The 13,481-nt window shown below is 43.2% G+C and overlaps 1 protein-coding gene across 1 annotated transcript in view; it reads right to left on the bottom strand.

Annotated features, from left to right (window-relative positions):
- PRICKLE2 (prickle planar cell polarity protein 2) overlaps positions 1-13,481 on the bottom strand; it is a 321,321-nt gene that overhangs the window by 288,943 nt on the left and 18,897 nt on the right. The window lies entirely within an intron of this gene.

Genomic DNA, 13,481 nt, shown 5'->3' on the forward strand with positions numbered 1-13,481 from the left:
GAGATTAGGGGGAAAAAAATTGAGCCAGAGTGTTCAATAACTTGTTCATATTACAAGGGAAGTTGAGGGTGCCTTCTTTGTCAGCCTGGACTCAAATTCAGGAGTGGAAATGAGTGGCTGATCTTGGAGCTAATAATAGTTTGTAGCTACCGCCAGGCACTGTGCTAAAGGCTTTCCATGGACTATACACCATTTTATCTTCACAATAACCTCATCAAAGCAGTATTATGGTCTTCATCGTGCTGGGGGGAAAGTGGGAGCTTAGCGAGTGCCAGCCCCGCACCCACAAAATTAGGTGGCAGGAATGCCAGGGATTGCCTCCAGGCCTGGCTAAATTCAAACCCTCCCCCAAATAACATCCACAAAGGGATTTGAGACATCAATCTTCCCATCTTTTAGAATCGGATGTCTTCAGCACAAAATCAATCTTTGTTAAAGGCAAGCTTTAAAAGGAGGACCAGTCTCACACAGTCCCCCTCCCACCTGCCAATCACCATGGATTAGGTCCGTGGTTGGAGGGAGACTTCAGTGACCAAATCTTATGCACTTAAAATGTTTATCGATCAAAAACCACTCACTATAAAAGATGCATTTTGCATTTATAACTAGTAATTTTTTATTAGTATTAAAAAAGTTGGAAAAAAATTTATACAGAATGTATAGACCTTAGTTGGTAAATCACCACAGCAGACCCAGATTGTGGCCTGGGCTATGCGACCCAGAATGTTCTCTTAAGAAAAGTCACGTCCGCTCCTTGTAAATCGGTTTTCTCAACTGGACAGACCAGGAACTCTCTGAGAGTCTTTCCAGGTCTGAGATTCTATAATACACAGAAAGAAAAGGTAGTTTTCTCTGAGATTATGTAAGAAAAGTTTTCTTCTCATCAAGAACTGAACAGTAGAGTCTGCGAGGAAAGGGAATCTCCAACTAGAAATTTCTCAAGGTACCCCTGAAAGACGAATGTGGACTGAAAAACTCTGCAGTGGTTCTGATCACATCTAAAGGACATAGAGACATTTGTTACTTAACAACTAACAACTCACCCAGAAAAACATGTTAGTAGGCAGGCTGTGGTAAAGTGTGTTTTTCCAGCACGGGAACCAGCATCTTCAGTGGTGACCTCAAAGAGGCTACCGCATGCTAGCGAGGCACACTGTCCAAGGCCTTGTGCTGCACACGGAGAGAAAGGACTGCTTTCACACAAGCCAGTCTCCACCACAAGTGATAGAGAGGCTAACAGGACTGTCATTATCATTCCAGACCTCCTGGTCTGATTTTATGCTACATGTCTCATGGAAAACTGTAGCTGTTGAAGACATCTCAACATGCCCACCCCAACATGCCTCAATCCAGCAGACTCGACTGTCATATCTTAGGACCGTCCTTATAAGAGTTTAACCAGAGACAGGAGCTGGCATTTATGGAACATATGCTAGGCAAGCTGCGTCCGTCATCTTATTTCATTTTAACAAGCAAACTCTCTAATCAGGTGCATGAATGTCAACAGGAGAACTCTGGAAGACCAGGCCAAACTCTTGAACTAGGGCAAAACTCTTCAATTCCTGCGTCATGATTCCAATAGACCGTCTGCCTGGTCCTCGGTGCCTTGTTTAGAAACCTAAACCTCAAAGGACAACAGGCAGTAAGTCCAACTCAACCACAGTCGTCATTTATTTTTATACAGTGAGTTCCGGAGGTAAAAGGATGCCGCCCTGTTAGGATAAGGATGTTGCATAAAGGAAACACCACCACCCAACCCCCCAGTCTTCAATCGTACACACAGAGATCTTGGAGAAGTTGGCCTGTTATCTAGTGACCCAGGAAAGCGAGGAACGTTGAAGTCGCCAGCAGCTGGTTTAACTTAGGCAATGCATTTCTCGACATGGTTTTCAAACATTTTGGAAATGAGAATGCACATAACGGACTTGCCTGAACTTTGTATTTCCTTTCTCAGCTTTCCTCCTGAGCCTCTCCCAGCGGTCTGGCTAAATTCCAAAAGCAAACACTACACTCATATGTTCCAGTCTCCTTATGAACTTCTGCGGCAATAACTTCTGATTCACTGTCATGCTTTCATCTCATTACACTCTGCTCATCACGAACAACACCGACCAGCCCATTTTTGCCCTGTGCCCACCCCAGAAAGGGGCACTGGACCAGAGATTCGGCTCCCTTCCCCCCAAAAAAGTCCTGATTTTTTATGACAGAAACCCTCCAAAGGGGAATCACGTGTTTCTGGAAGAATTTTGAGCATCTCTGAAGCGACAAAGAAATGGCTCACTACCAAGAGACTGGGAGAGCAAAATGGAAGGGAAACTGATGAAAAGCACTTACAAGTTTCTCAAAAAAGAAAAAAAAAAATGTTTTCTTCTGATACCTCTCAAAGGAGATATAGTTGGTCCTAGCATGCACCTTGGGAGGAAATAAGCCACAGGAAAAGCAACCTGAGGTCTCATCTTCTAAATCAACATTCCACTTGAGTGTCTCTAGATTAGGAACAAATGAAGGTATCCTAGCGGCTTCATCTTTTCTTCCTCACCCCAAATATGCCATCCTTTGATTCTCAAGCTATGATAAGATATATGTGGAAATGAAAAGACGACTCTCATCTACATGGATTTTGACAAAAAGAAGAACACCAAAATGTGAGCCCTCATTTCTAGCCAACCAATAGAGCAGAGCGGAATATAGGAATGGGAGCTATTTTGAAGGTTTCCCATGGTTACGGCTGCTATGGAAATCATTTTCTTCTCTGGGGTTTTCAGATATCTGAGCTCAGCTTCAATCACTGTTTAAAGAAGGAGAACAAAGGGAGAACATGGACAGAAATTGCTTCTTTTATTTAAAGTTTTAAAAGGTTCCAAACTGGGTTGGTTGGAGGATGGGCACAGGTTCCAATGGCAGTGGTAACCTCAAAAGACTCCCATCAGGGTCAGCCTGCAGGGGACAAGATCAATCCCTCAAGGTCTGGAGAGAAACCTGTACTTTGTGGACAGAGACAGATTTATCTTTTAAAGCCCTAAGTGAAACATATCGCTCCCCCAGGTCAAATCAATGGCCTCCTACCATCCTTAGGATAAAATCTTAAGTCCCCAAGATGGCATTAGTCCATGCATCCTTCTTCCATCTCACCTCTCCCACTCTCTGTCTTATTTTCTGTGAATCAGCTGCCCTGGTTTTCAGTACATCAAATATTCTATGTTCCTCCCTGCCACAGGGCCTTTGCACATGCCACTTCCTCTGCCCAGGAGACTCTTCCTCCCTCCCTTTGTCACCTGTTCATCTTTCAGACTAAATGATTAAACATCACCTTCTCTGGTTTACTCAGCTTGATCAGGCCATCCCATCTTTCCCTGTAGAGCATTTGCTGCAATTTAATGAAATCTACAATTTAATCTTTCAGGACTCATGAGCACAAAGAGGTAGAGAAGAATCTCTATGAGGGCATAAACTATATCTATGCTTTATCCTGCTGTACACAGGCATTATAGTTTGGTGACTAGCACTTGACTGGCACTCAATAAAAATGTAATGGATAAATAGTTCCATGGTGTGTTACAGGTAGGTTTTTGTCTCTGTCCAATGTCATGGTATGGTATTTCTCTAAGCCCCAGGTATCTCACTCCTGGTAGCTTTACAGGAGTCTTATAAATACAGACTGGAAATGTTACATGTCAATTTTATCTCAATAGAGCTAGAAAAAAAAAATATGGAGTTACACCACAGCTAAGGCTTGGGTTTTAAAGTTAGCACACAAAGCCAACCAAAGTAGAGGAGTGGCTCTGGACTGGGGACGATGTGCCCCCTCAGGAAACATGTAGTGATAGCCAAAGAAATCTTTGGTTGCCACAACTGGCATCTAGTGCATTGAAATCAGGGACATTGCTAAATGTCCTACAATAAACAAGAGAACACCCCCACCCCCCCCCGCCCCTACACACATACAGACACCAGAGTTATCCAATCTACATGTCGATAGTGTCAAGATAAGAAACCCTGATGTAGAGGGAAATTATTCTTTAACAATACGCTTGAGAAAGGTGTGACCTTGCATAATGATAATCCTCTCTCCTGGTCTACCCCAGGCAGTCTTCTGCCAATGTTGAAACAGACACTGCTGCTGCTTCAAGTTGAAAACTAAACAAAGTCACCAGTTTGCATCAATGCATTAAAAAATATTTATCTATAAACACTAGCATCTCACCCAGCATGGCCAGAAGCCCATACTACCACAGGGATTCAGAAGCTGAAACCAACAAGAAGCAAGAGATTCATGTTCTGGCTCTCCTGTTCACCCTGGGGCTGGGCCACATGAGTAGCATGGAAGATAACGTCTCCACACTTTCCTACAGTATTTCCATCTCTCATTCTGTCTTTGCCACAAGGATGAATTGGTCCAACAGGAACTCACCTGCCACCATCTTGCCACAGGGATTAGGTTTCTCTCCACTGGAATCTCTCTACCTGCATCCCCCAAATACTTCCCACTTTGGTATAGGTGAATACTCTTGGAATTCTCCTTTGGATCCACCATTTGTCACACAAAATGGGCCCCTTCAGTTGCAAACTCTGCTTAAAAATGTGAATCCTAGGTGAGATAAGTAGCACTTGGCCTTTAAGTAGGGAGGAAACTATGTTAACTCAGGAAATGAACTGGTATAAAACAACTGGGCACAAGAAACGGTCTTGGCAGAAGGTAGGACTTTGGGTTGCATATATGGAGCCAAAAATGTAGAAAGCACTGAAAACAGTATCACCTGCTATGTGACAGCAGGCAAGTGAAACTTCTCTATGCCTCAGTTTTTCTACCTGCAAAATGGACATAACAGTGCCAGTCCCAAAGGGTTGTAGATGAAGATCAAACACAAGAATGCAAGTCAAACTCTTGGATCAGTCCTTGACCAGTTGTAAGTACCCCACAGTTTATTCAGGGCAGGCCATGATCCAACTGGAAGAAGACTGTAATATAAAGACAGGAAAGCCACTTGAGGAAGGATGCTTACAGATTTTGCATACAGTCGCATTCAGTAAATATTTGTCAAACGTTTACTTCATTTATTTATTCATCCCTTTGGCCCTCATGCCTTGCTACCAGGACTACAATGTTATACTCAGAGTGCCAATAAACCAAGCTCAGCTTCCTAACCTCCCATGCAGGTAGGGATGGCCACGTGACCACACATTGGCCAATGAGATGTGCATCAATGTCATGGATAAATCTTCTGGGAAGGAAGACAATTCAGCTGAAACCGTGCTTGTTACTCTGCCCCTTTCTTCCCATCTCAAAGAGAATGTTGGTGCAGGGTGGCATAACTGGTAGGTGGGCAAGAAAAGCCATCTTATTCTCTTGAGGATAAGAGTACATGCTAACAATGGATGAGCCGAAAGAGCGAGAAGTGTGGGTCTCAGATGACAGCATCTAAGCTGACATACCACCCCGAAGGCCCAAAGTCACTCTTTCTCATTACACAATAAAAATAAAATTCCTAATTCATTTAAGCCAACTTTTGTCTTGGGGAGGAAGGGGTCTGTGTTATTCCAGAATTGCATGTGCAGTTCTTCACCAATAATTGTACTCTTTATCATACAATATAGTGTCTATACCCTCTCCTGCTCAAGTTGTTCCTGTGGCTTCAATAACTCCCATTAACTACCTAAACACCAATTACTAGTATCTTTATCTCAAGTGCTAGGCATACACCAAACCTGTGTCTAAGATCAGCCTCTAGAACTTCTTGGTCAGAACATCCCACAGGCCACTCAACCCCATCTTATCCAAACTGAAGCTCTTCTTTTTCTCCCCAAGTGTGTTCTCCTCCTCTTCCCAGTTCTGGGAATGTTGTCTTCCCCATTTAGGATATTCCTCATCACCCAGAATACAGAAACCTTTCTTCTCTTTCAATCCCTCAATTTCAACTCAGCCACTGAGTCTTAAGAATTCTAATTCCAAAGTGACTCACAGATTCAAGACCATGCTGTCCTGGTCCCTGCTACCAGGGACCAGGGAGGGAGCAAAGGGTCAGGGAAAAGGGGCAGATCTTCATGAAGTCCTTTTTAATGATTTATCATCCCCCCGGAGCTCCAGTATCATTTCTTAGAGCAGACATGGTGCCTTGGGGGGACTTTCAGTGAAGAGCAATGCAACACTCAGCCTCTATGGTCAAAGCAAAGTAGGTAATTAAGACAATTATCCAGTCCATTGAGTCTGATATATTTTTCTATTCTGAATTCCTTAGGTAATTGATGGTGGCACTGGGGTGCGTGCATGTGTTAGGGATGGTATTTTGGAGGCACTTACTCCTTCCGCTAACCTCCATCCCCACAAAAGCATTCATGTCACTGGTAAATTAGCGTGGAGTCAAGAGTTTCCTTTGTTGGCTGCCTAATTCATACTCCAGTCCACTAGGATGAAATCAAAATTCAAAAGGCTTATTGCAAAGATCCAACAGGGTTAGCCATTAGGAGAACAACACTGACATGGCAGTGTCTGATGCCACAAAGAGGGGCTTTTGGCAATGCAGGCAACACTGCTTGCACTGCCACCTTTCTGAAATACCAGCCAGCTTCTGGCACTCAACCTGCATTTGGGAATAACATCAATTCATCTTCGCTGATTTCCTCTGTGATAACTTCATGACTATTTATGGGAAGCTTCAAAGGCTAAGAAATGCTAAACAAACAAGGAGATAAGTTGCCGAAATGTTAAACATCTGCCCTGGCCGACCTCACAAGGTTTTGCTAGGGGAATTCTTCTAAGTTCATGTAGATTATCACTGGAAACCAAATGCAGTGATAACGTCTCAAAAAAAAAAAAAAAAAAAATCATCCTAGGCCAAACTAAGGAAGCTTACAAACTAACACAAGATTATTTTTAGAATGTCAGCTATTGAGATGGGGGAAAAAAAGTATACGAAAAAAAAAAAGAGTATGATTATACAATGTGAAGAATAAAAATCAGATCATTTTTCTTCAGAAACTGTCTTGACCTTTTCCATTCTAGCCTGGGAACTTTGTGAGTCAAAAAAAAAAAAAAAAAAAAAGAAAAAGAAAAAGAAAGAAACCTAATTAAAAATCACTGCGGATATTTCAGTTCAAGTGAAAGTAATAAGGCTTTAAATTTTTTGGATGAACACATATCATTTTTCAGAGATAATCTTTCATAATACTCTAAATTAGATATCTTACAGGGAGTTTTGCCTTTTCTTTTTAAGTGATTGATGTTAAAATGACTTTCTCAAATACCACTTCTTCTTTTCCTTTCAATTTTAAGTAGCTAGGACAAATGTGAATACCAGGCCAAGAAAAAAAAAAAAAGTTGCAATCTATAAGAAACAAAATATACAGGTCTCTATTCACAGACTCTCTATCTACTGTGCCAGAAAACAAAAATCAAGTGAATTAACTGGGCAATGAAAGAGTCAGTGGATAAAAAGAGATTCTATTTTTATTAGGCATCATCATTAAAAAGCTTTCCCTGTGCAATTAGATGTTTTAGCTCCAAGGAGTAACTATTACCAGATAACATTAAAGACACACACTCAATAAGGAGTCTGAACAAATAGTTCTCAGCCTAGAGGCTTAACAACAACAACAAAAGTTAACATTTATTTAATACCTCTTTGTCAGGTGAGGTAATTAGCATTTATGGGGCAATTTAATATGTGCCAGGCTATTTCCTAAGTATATTGGGATATTATCATTTAATCCTTGCAAAACTCCCTAAGTCTCATAGAATTCTACTTGGTTAAATCCTGTAACAAAAAAAAAAAATTTAATGAATATCATTGTTCTCATGTACAAGAAAAGCAGTAAAGATGAGCAAAGCTAAGCAACGTGATCTGACTTTTCAAACTAGATAAACCTGGACTTGAATGCTGGTTCTGACATTTACCAGCAACGTGGGCTAAGCCAAGAGCTGACCTCTGAGACTCAGTTTTACCCTCTGTAAAATGGACGCCTACCTTGCGAGGCTGTTTTGAGGACTGAAAGACAGTGTATATAAAGCACCTTGCACAGCAGCTACCATAGAGAGGGACCCAACACACACTGGTTTCCTTCCCTTTGTATTTGGTTCCTTACTTGCATTTATATCTTTGCCTCATGGGGAAATGTTGGCCATATAACTGTCACTGTTCTCACCTACTGCCAATTGCAACTGAGGAAAAAAAAAATATGAAACCTCATGACTCCAACATGAACTGGAGTGATTAGCCTTCCCAAGTGATTCTTCTGCATGCCTCCGAAAGCACGGCACACATACCACTGGTGGGAGCATTGACTGTACAAAGGATGACGGTACTGTTCCTTGATCTAGGCCTTCAGTTGTACAGTTTGGGGAAATTTTTCAAGCTGCATACATAATTTGTATCTTTTTTTTTTTTTTTAAAGATTGTATTTATTTATTCATGAGAGACACAGAAAGAGGCAGAGACATAGGCAGGGGGAGAAGCAGACTCCTGCTCCTGCAGAGAACCTGATGCAGGACTCGATCCCAGGATCATGACCTGAGTCAAAGGCGGATGTTCAAACCATTGAGCTACCCAGGCGTCCCATGATTTGTATACTTTAATCTCTACATGGAATACTTAAATAAAAAGTTTTCAAAAAACAATTTCCATGTAAGTATATCCCTTGGAAAACTCATTACTATACCATCAAGTACCCATACCCCAGCCCAAATTCCATGCCTTACATCATTGCCCCTACACTTCCTCCAGCCCCCCAATCCCTCAGCTTCCAAATTCTTCTAGCTCCTCCTTAGGCTCCATCATGCCTCTCCATGTCACAGCTCAGCATTTCCCATCACCCCTCAGCCCAGCACCCCCACTCCAGCCTCAGACCGTGTGTCTCCTCTCTCATTTTCCTACCAGCTTGACCTTTGCTAGCCTCAGATCTGGATCCCATGCTCAGTCAGGCACTTGTAGTCCCACTGGCCCTCGACTTCCCTTGCAGTGAGGGACCTGGCTCCCCACCCCTACCCATCTTTCTCTCTGCCTCAGGAATTCCTACCCCCTGCCCCTGGAGTTCAACTCTTTGAACCCATGGTCCTCCCTGTTTTCACACCTTTTCCCCCCTCAATATTGTCTAATTCCCTTTCTAAATTATATTCATTCTGGCTCTTGTAGGCCAATGTTAACAAAATTATAAAGTCAGCAATCACAAATTTCAATAGCCAACCCTTAACTGAGTGCTTCTTAGGAAGTCACACGCTGCTCTTTGGACTTCACACACACTAATTCACTTAATCCTCCTCACAACCCCATAAGCACTCTTCCAATCCTGAGTTCTGGGATGGGGGAATCAACATGAAAGCCCAGGGAGCTTAACTAACTTGCCCAAAGGCAAAAGACACACAGCAACCCAGGGGTGGAGCTGGGATGGGAACCGTGGCAGTCTGAGGCCTCCTAAGTAGAACCACCACCTGAGATTGCCTCTCGGCCACAGGGACCATTTCTAGATCTAGCTGAAGGCACAGAGCAGGGGCCAGGAGCAGATGACTTTGGGAAGCGGTGTTTTTAAGGAGTGCTGCTTGGGTGAAATAAAGGGAGCTGTCAGGCCCAGTCCCTTGCAAGTGAATGGATCACTGACACATGGCAGTTCCCTGAGGTGTTCTTGGTGGGGCTTGGTGATGCCCTGGTTTGGCCTTCTCTCCCCTTTAAACTCTGATCAGGACAAGGGCTGGAGAGAAGGGTTCATCACGCTATGAAGGGAAGAAGGAGGGCAGCCGGAGGGCCTGCTGTGTGTGTGTGGTGGGATTTTCAGTGAACGTGAGGAGTGGTAGACACACACAAAGCTCTGATTCACCTCTGGAGACTCTGCTTTTGACTTGGTCCTCAGTGAATCCAAGAAAAGGAGGCTTCACAAAACACTGGAGTGAGGGGACGAATGAGTCTCTGGAGAACAAAAGGCTTCTCATTTTGAAATGAGATGTCTGAAAAGCAATGTCTGATTTAAAAATAAAGACTACTCAACAGAATGGTTATGAAAAGCCAAATTTAACCCCAAACCAGCAATTCTACTGTGCTCACAGGCTTCTAAAGAGAGACCACAAAATATCTGAGGGCATCTTCCTCCCCCTTCTTCTCCTCTCTCCAGACAAGTGTCAGAATTCATCTTTCTGTGCCTTGCTCTCCTTTGGGGAACTGCTTCCCAAAGGGAGTAAAATAAAATGTATCAGATAAGGGCAACCAGTTACATTAAAATATATAGTTACTAAAATTTTTCAGTTCAATGTAGCAATTTATGTCCTTTTGTGTTAGTATGTATGGCATATATACTATGTAACTTAGTATACTGTGCATGTCATAGACAATATATGTGTTATATGCTTATAAGCTACATGCTAGTAAGTAATTTTGCTTTTTTTTTTTTTGAGAACAAGAGAGATCCAGGGCAGGGGAGAGGCAAAGGGAGAGAATCCCAAGCAGGCTCCAGGGTAGATCCTGAGGCAGGGCTTGATCCCAGGATCCTGAGATTATGACCTGAGCTGAAATCAATCCTTGGATGCTTAACCAACTGATCCACCCAGGTGCTCCTGTTAAGTGCTTTTAATTTTTTTAATTTTTTTTATCCTGTTAAGTTTTATATGTAAGCTATGATTTATATGATTTACTATATGTGGTAATAATGTACTTATTAACATAGGATACAGGAAGATCTAGCACCAAGTCTGATAACTTCCATAATTTCTAAGCAGCCTAATTTCTATGTAAATGATATTTCCAGATGACTTCCACGACTACTATGTGACATGAAGACATCTGGAATTTTTATTGGGGACAGACTCACAGGTATTGCTAATGAATGCTATTACTGTGGTTTGTCACCTTCATAATTGAGGGAAATGCCAAAGTTCAAGCAGGGGTTAGTAGAAAGATGTAAAACCGTCTCCACCCAAGTTCAAGGTTGTCCTGAATTTTAATCAGGGGTGGCCAGGTTAAGCAATGGTGCTCTAGAAGGATGTCAGGATAAGGCCAGGGCTGAAGTGGGAGGATCCATCCACTGGTGGAAAGTAAACAGCTTTAGAGGGGGATTTTTCTACCCTGCTGGGTCACTAATTATCACAAGTCAGCCTGCCTATCTTTTTCACACTGAGCTGACTTTCTCTCTCTCTCTCTCTCTCTCTCTCTCTCTCTCACACACACACACACACACACACACACACAGACACACACACGACACTTCCTCTTGGCCACAGACATGAAGACGGCCTCTCATGTCAGGGAGCAAGCCAAGACCACAGAGAGCCCCTCAGAGCCTCTTTTCCCACAGGCGTGCAGTCTGGAGGCTGATGCTCTGACGACTCTCCTTAGCCTTCTTGCTTCATTTTTAACAAATCTTCAAAGTCATTTGTACCTGTAGGCTACTGCCAACTCCTCTGTTCTAATCCTCCCAATTTAAGTCATAAGCCATTAAGAAACATAAAAAAAAAAAAAGACTTGTGAAACCTTTTAAAAATTAAGAGTAGCCCCTTCACAGCAACAGCTAAATTAAGAGAAGTTTGTTATCTTAGCGACTCTCAAGAGTAGAGTCCAGTGAGTACAAAGAACAATGGCAAGCAGTCGCAGATCTGGGCTCTGGGCTACTTTCAAATACATATTCCAATAGGTTAACCCCCTTTGTGTAGCCCCTGCCCCTTTATGGGTAAAATAAAGATAATTCTTTAAAATAAAGACATTTGGGCAGCCCGGGTGGCTCAGTGGTTTAGCACCGCCTTCAGCCCAGGGCGTGATCCTGGAGACCCGGAATCGAGTCCCACACTGGGCTCCCTGCATGGAGCCTGCTTCTCCCTCTGCCTGTGTCTCTGCCTCTGTGTGTGTGTGTGTGTGTGTGTGTGTGTGTGTCTCATGAATAAATAAACAAAATCTAAGTAAATAAATACAGACAGACATTTAAAAAACTATGTGTCTGTCACTAGGTTAAATGGTTCACCTTCCTTATATCACGTTTTCTGCACTGGAAACCTGATTCTTATCAGATATACCTCTCTTGAGGTATTATATCAGAGATACCTCTCTTGAGGTATTAATATTTCCATGTTACAGCTGAGAAAACTGAGGCACAGAGAAGGTAAGTTAACTTGCCCATGTTTATGGAGCAGGCCGATGAGCAAACTGAGATTCCAGCTGGAGCTGGAATCACCCACCACCACCCCCCAATCCCCTGCTGGGACTTCTCTGGAATGCTGGGCACAAGTTTACTTCCTCCCATTTCAATTTGATAAGACTACGTATGAGAAAGGACTCTGCTGGCTGAGTGATTCTGTGCCGTGGATTTCATTCTTTATGGAGATCAGTTTGGGTACTTCCTTAGCTTCACTCACAAGGGCCTGCCCCCCTTCCCAGTCTGTCCAGACGTGCAGCTCTACTGCCCAGCTTCCAACATGCTTACCTCAGAGGCAATGTGCTACCAAGAAGGATTGAAAGAATCCAAGTCCCATGCATCCAGGCATAAAAACAAACACCCACTGGTAGGATGTCCACAATGGGCATCTAGGCTCTTGAGGAAAATGTGCCCAGGCCTCTCATCTGGGATTACTCCCCCCCCCCCCCCCCGTTCCACTGACTGGAATATAGGTTCACTCTGTTCCTGTTATCTTTATACCTATATCTGAAGGCAGGCAAGTATAAAACTCTCACTTATTTATGCTCTGGGTATTCAATTGGACATGCAAATGGACATCATTTCTGGTATCTGGTGTTAGAAATGCTGTACCAGAGTAGCACAGTGTTGACATACCTTCAAAGAAGGTCTTCTGTTCTCGTCTCCATCACAAAACTGCCTTGAAACCAGAGGCAAACATAAAGTAAGTTTTCCTTCACTTTCTCATAGTCTTATTTCATGTCACTGAACCAGGGGACTCTAGGCTGGAAAGGACCTGACTCATTCAACCACTTATTTATTAAACCCACTATGTGTGGGGAAAAAAATAATAATAAAATAAAATAAAAAATAAACCCACTATGTGTGTACTGAGTACCCCCTATGTGCCCAGCACTGTGCTAGGCCCCCCCGAGGCTGCAGGGATGAGCCCTGTCCACCTGGGGCTTACAAACTTGGGCCAAGGGGGCATATGGTGGGAGAACTGCTCTGAGAAGGTGACATCTCAACTGAGAGCTAGAGGCTGAGTGGAGGAGCACCCAGGCCTGGGATAAACAGGAAAGAACATTTCACGCAGAGGAAGCCACATGTGCAAGGACCGAGGGGAGAGGTGACAAACCAAGTGTGGGCAAGGAGGAACGCGAGAACCACCTTATCCGCTGATGGGAGTGGAACTGATTCGGGAAACATTTCCTTATCTGGGTAAGTTCCCCCTGCAAGGCCACTCCTGGGTCCCTGCATCAGAGCAGCTCTTGCACATTTATCCCAAACAGCAACTGGAGATGCAAACAAAAGACTATCGGGGAGACAGATGTGGGGCAAATCTCATAAGCAAAGAAGGAGATGATAAATTTCTAATTCGGGAGAATGGTTACCTCTGG

Source organism: Vulpes lagopus, chromosome 7 (genome assembly GCF_018345385.1).
Source record: "Vulpes lagopus strain Blue_001 chromosome 7, ASM1834538v1, whole genome shotgun sequence".
In the NCBI taxonomy this organism is placed as follows: Eukaryota; Metazoa; Chordata; class Mammalia; order Carnivora; family Canidae; genus Vulpes; species Vulpes lagopus.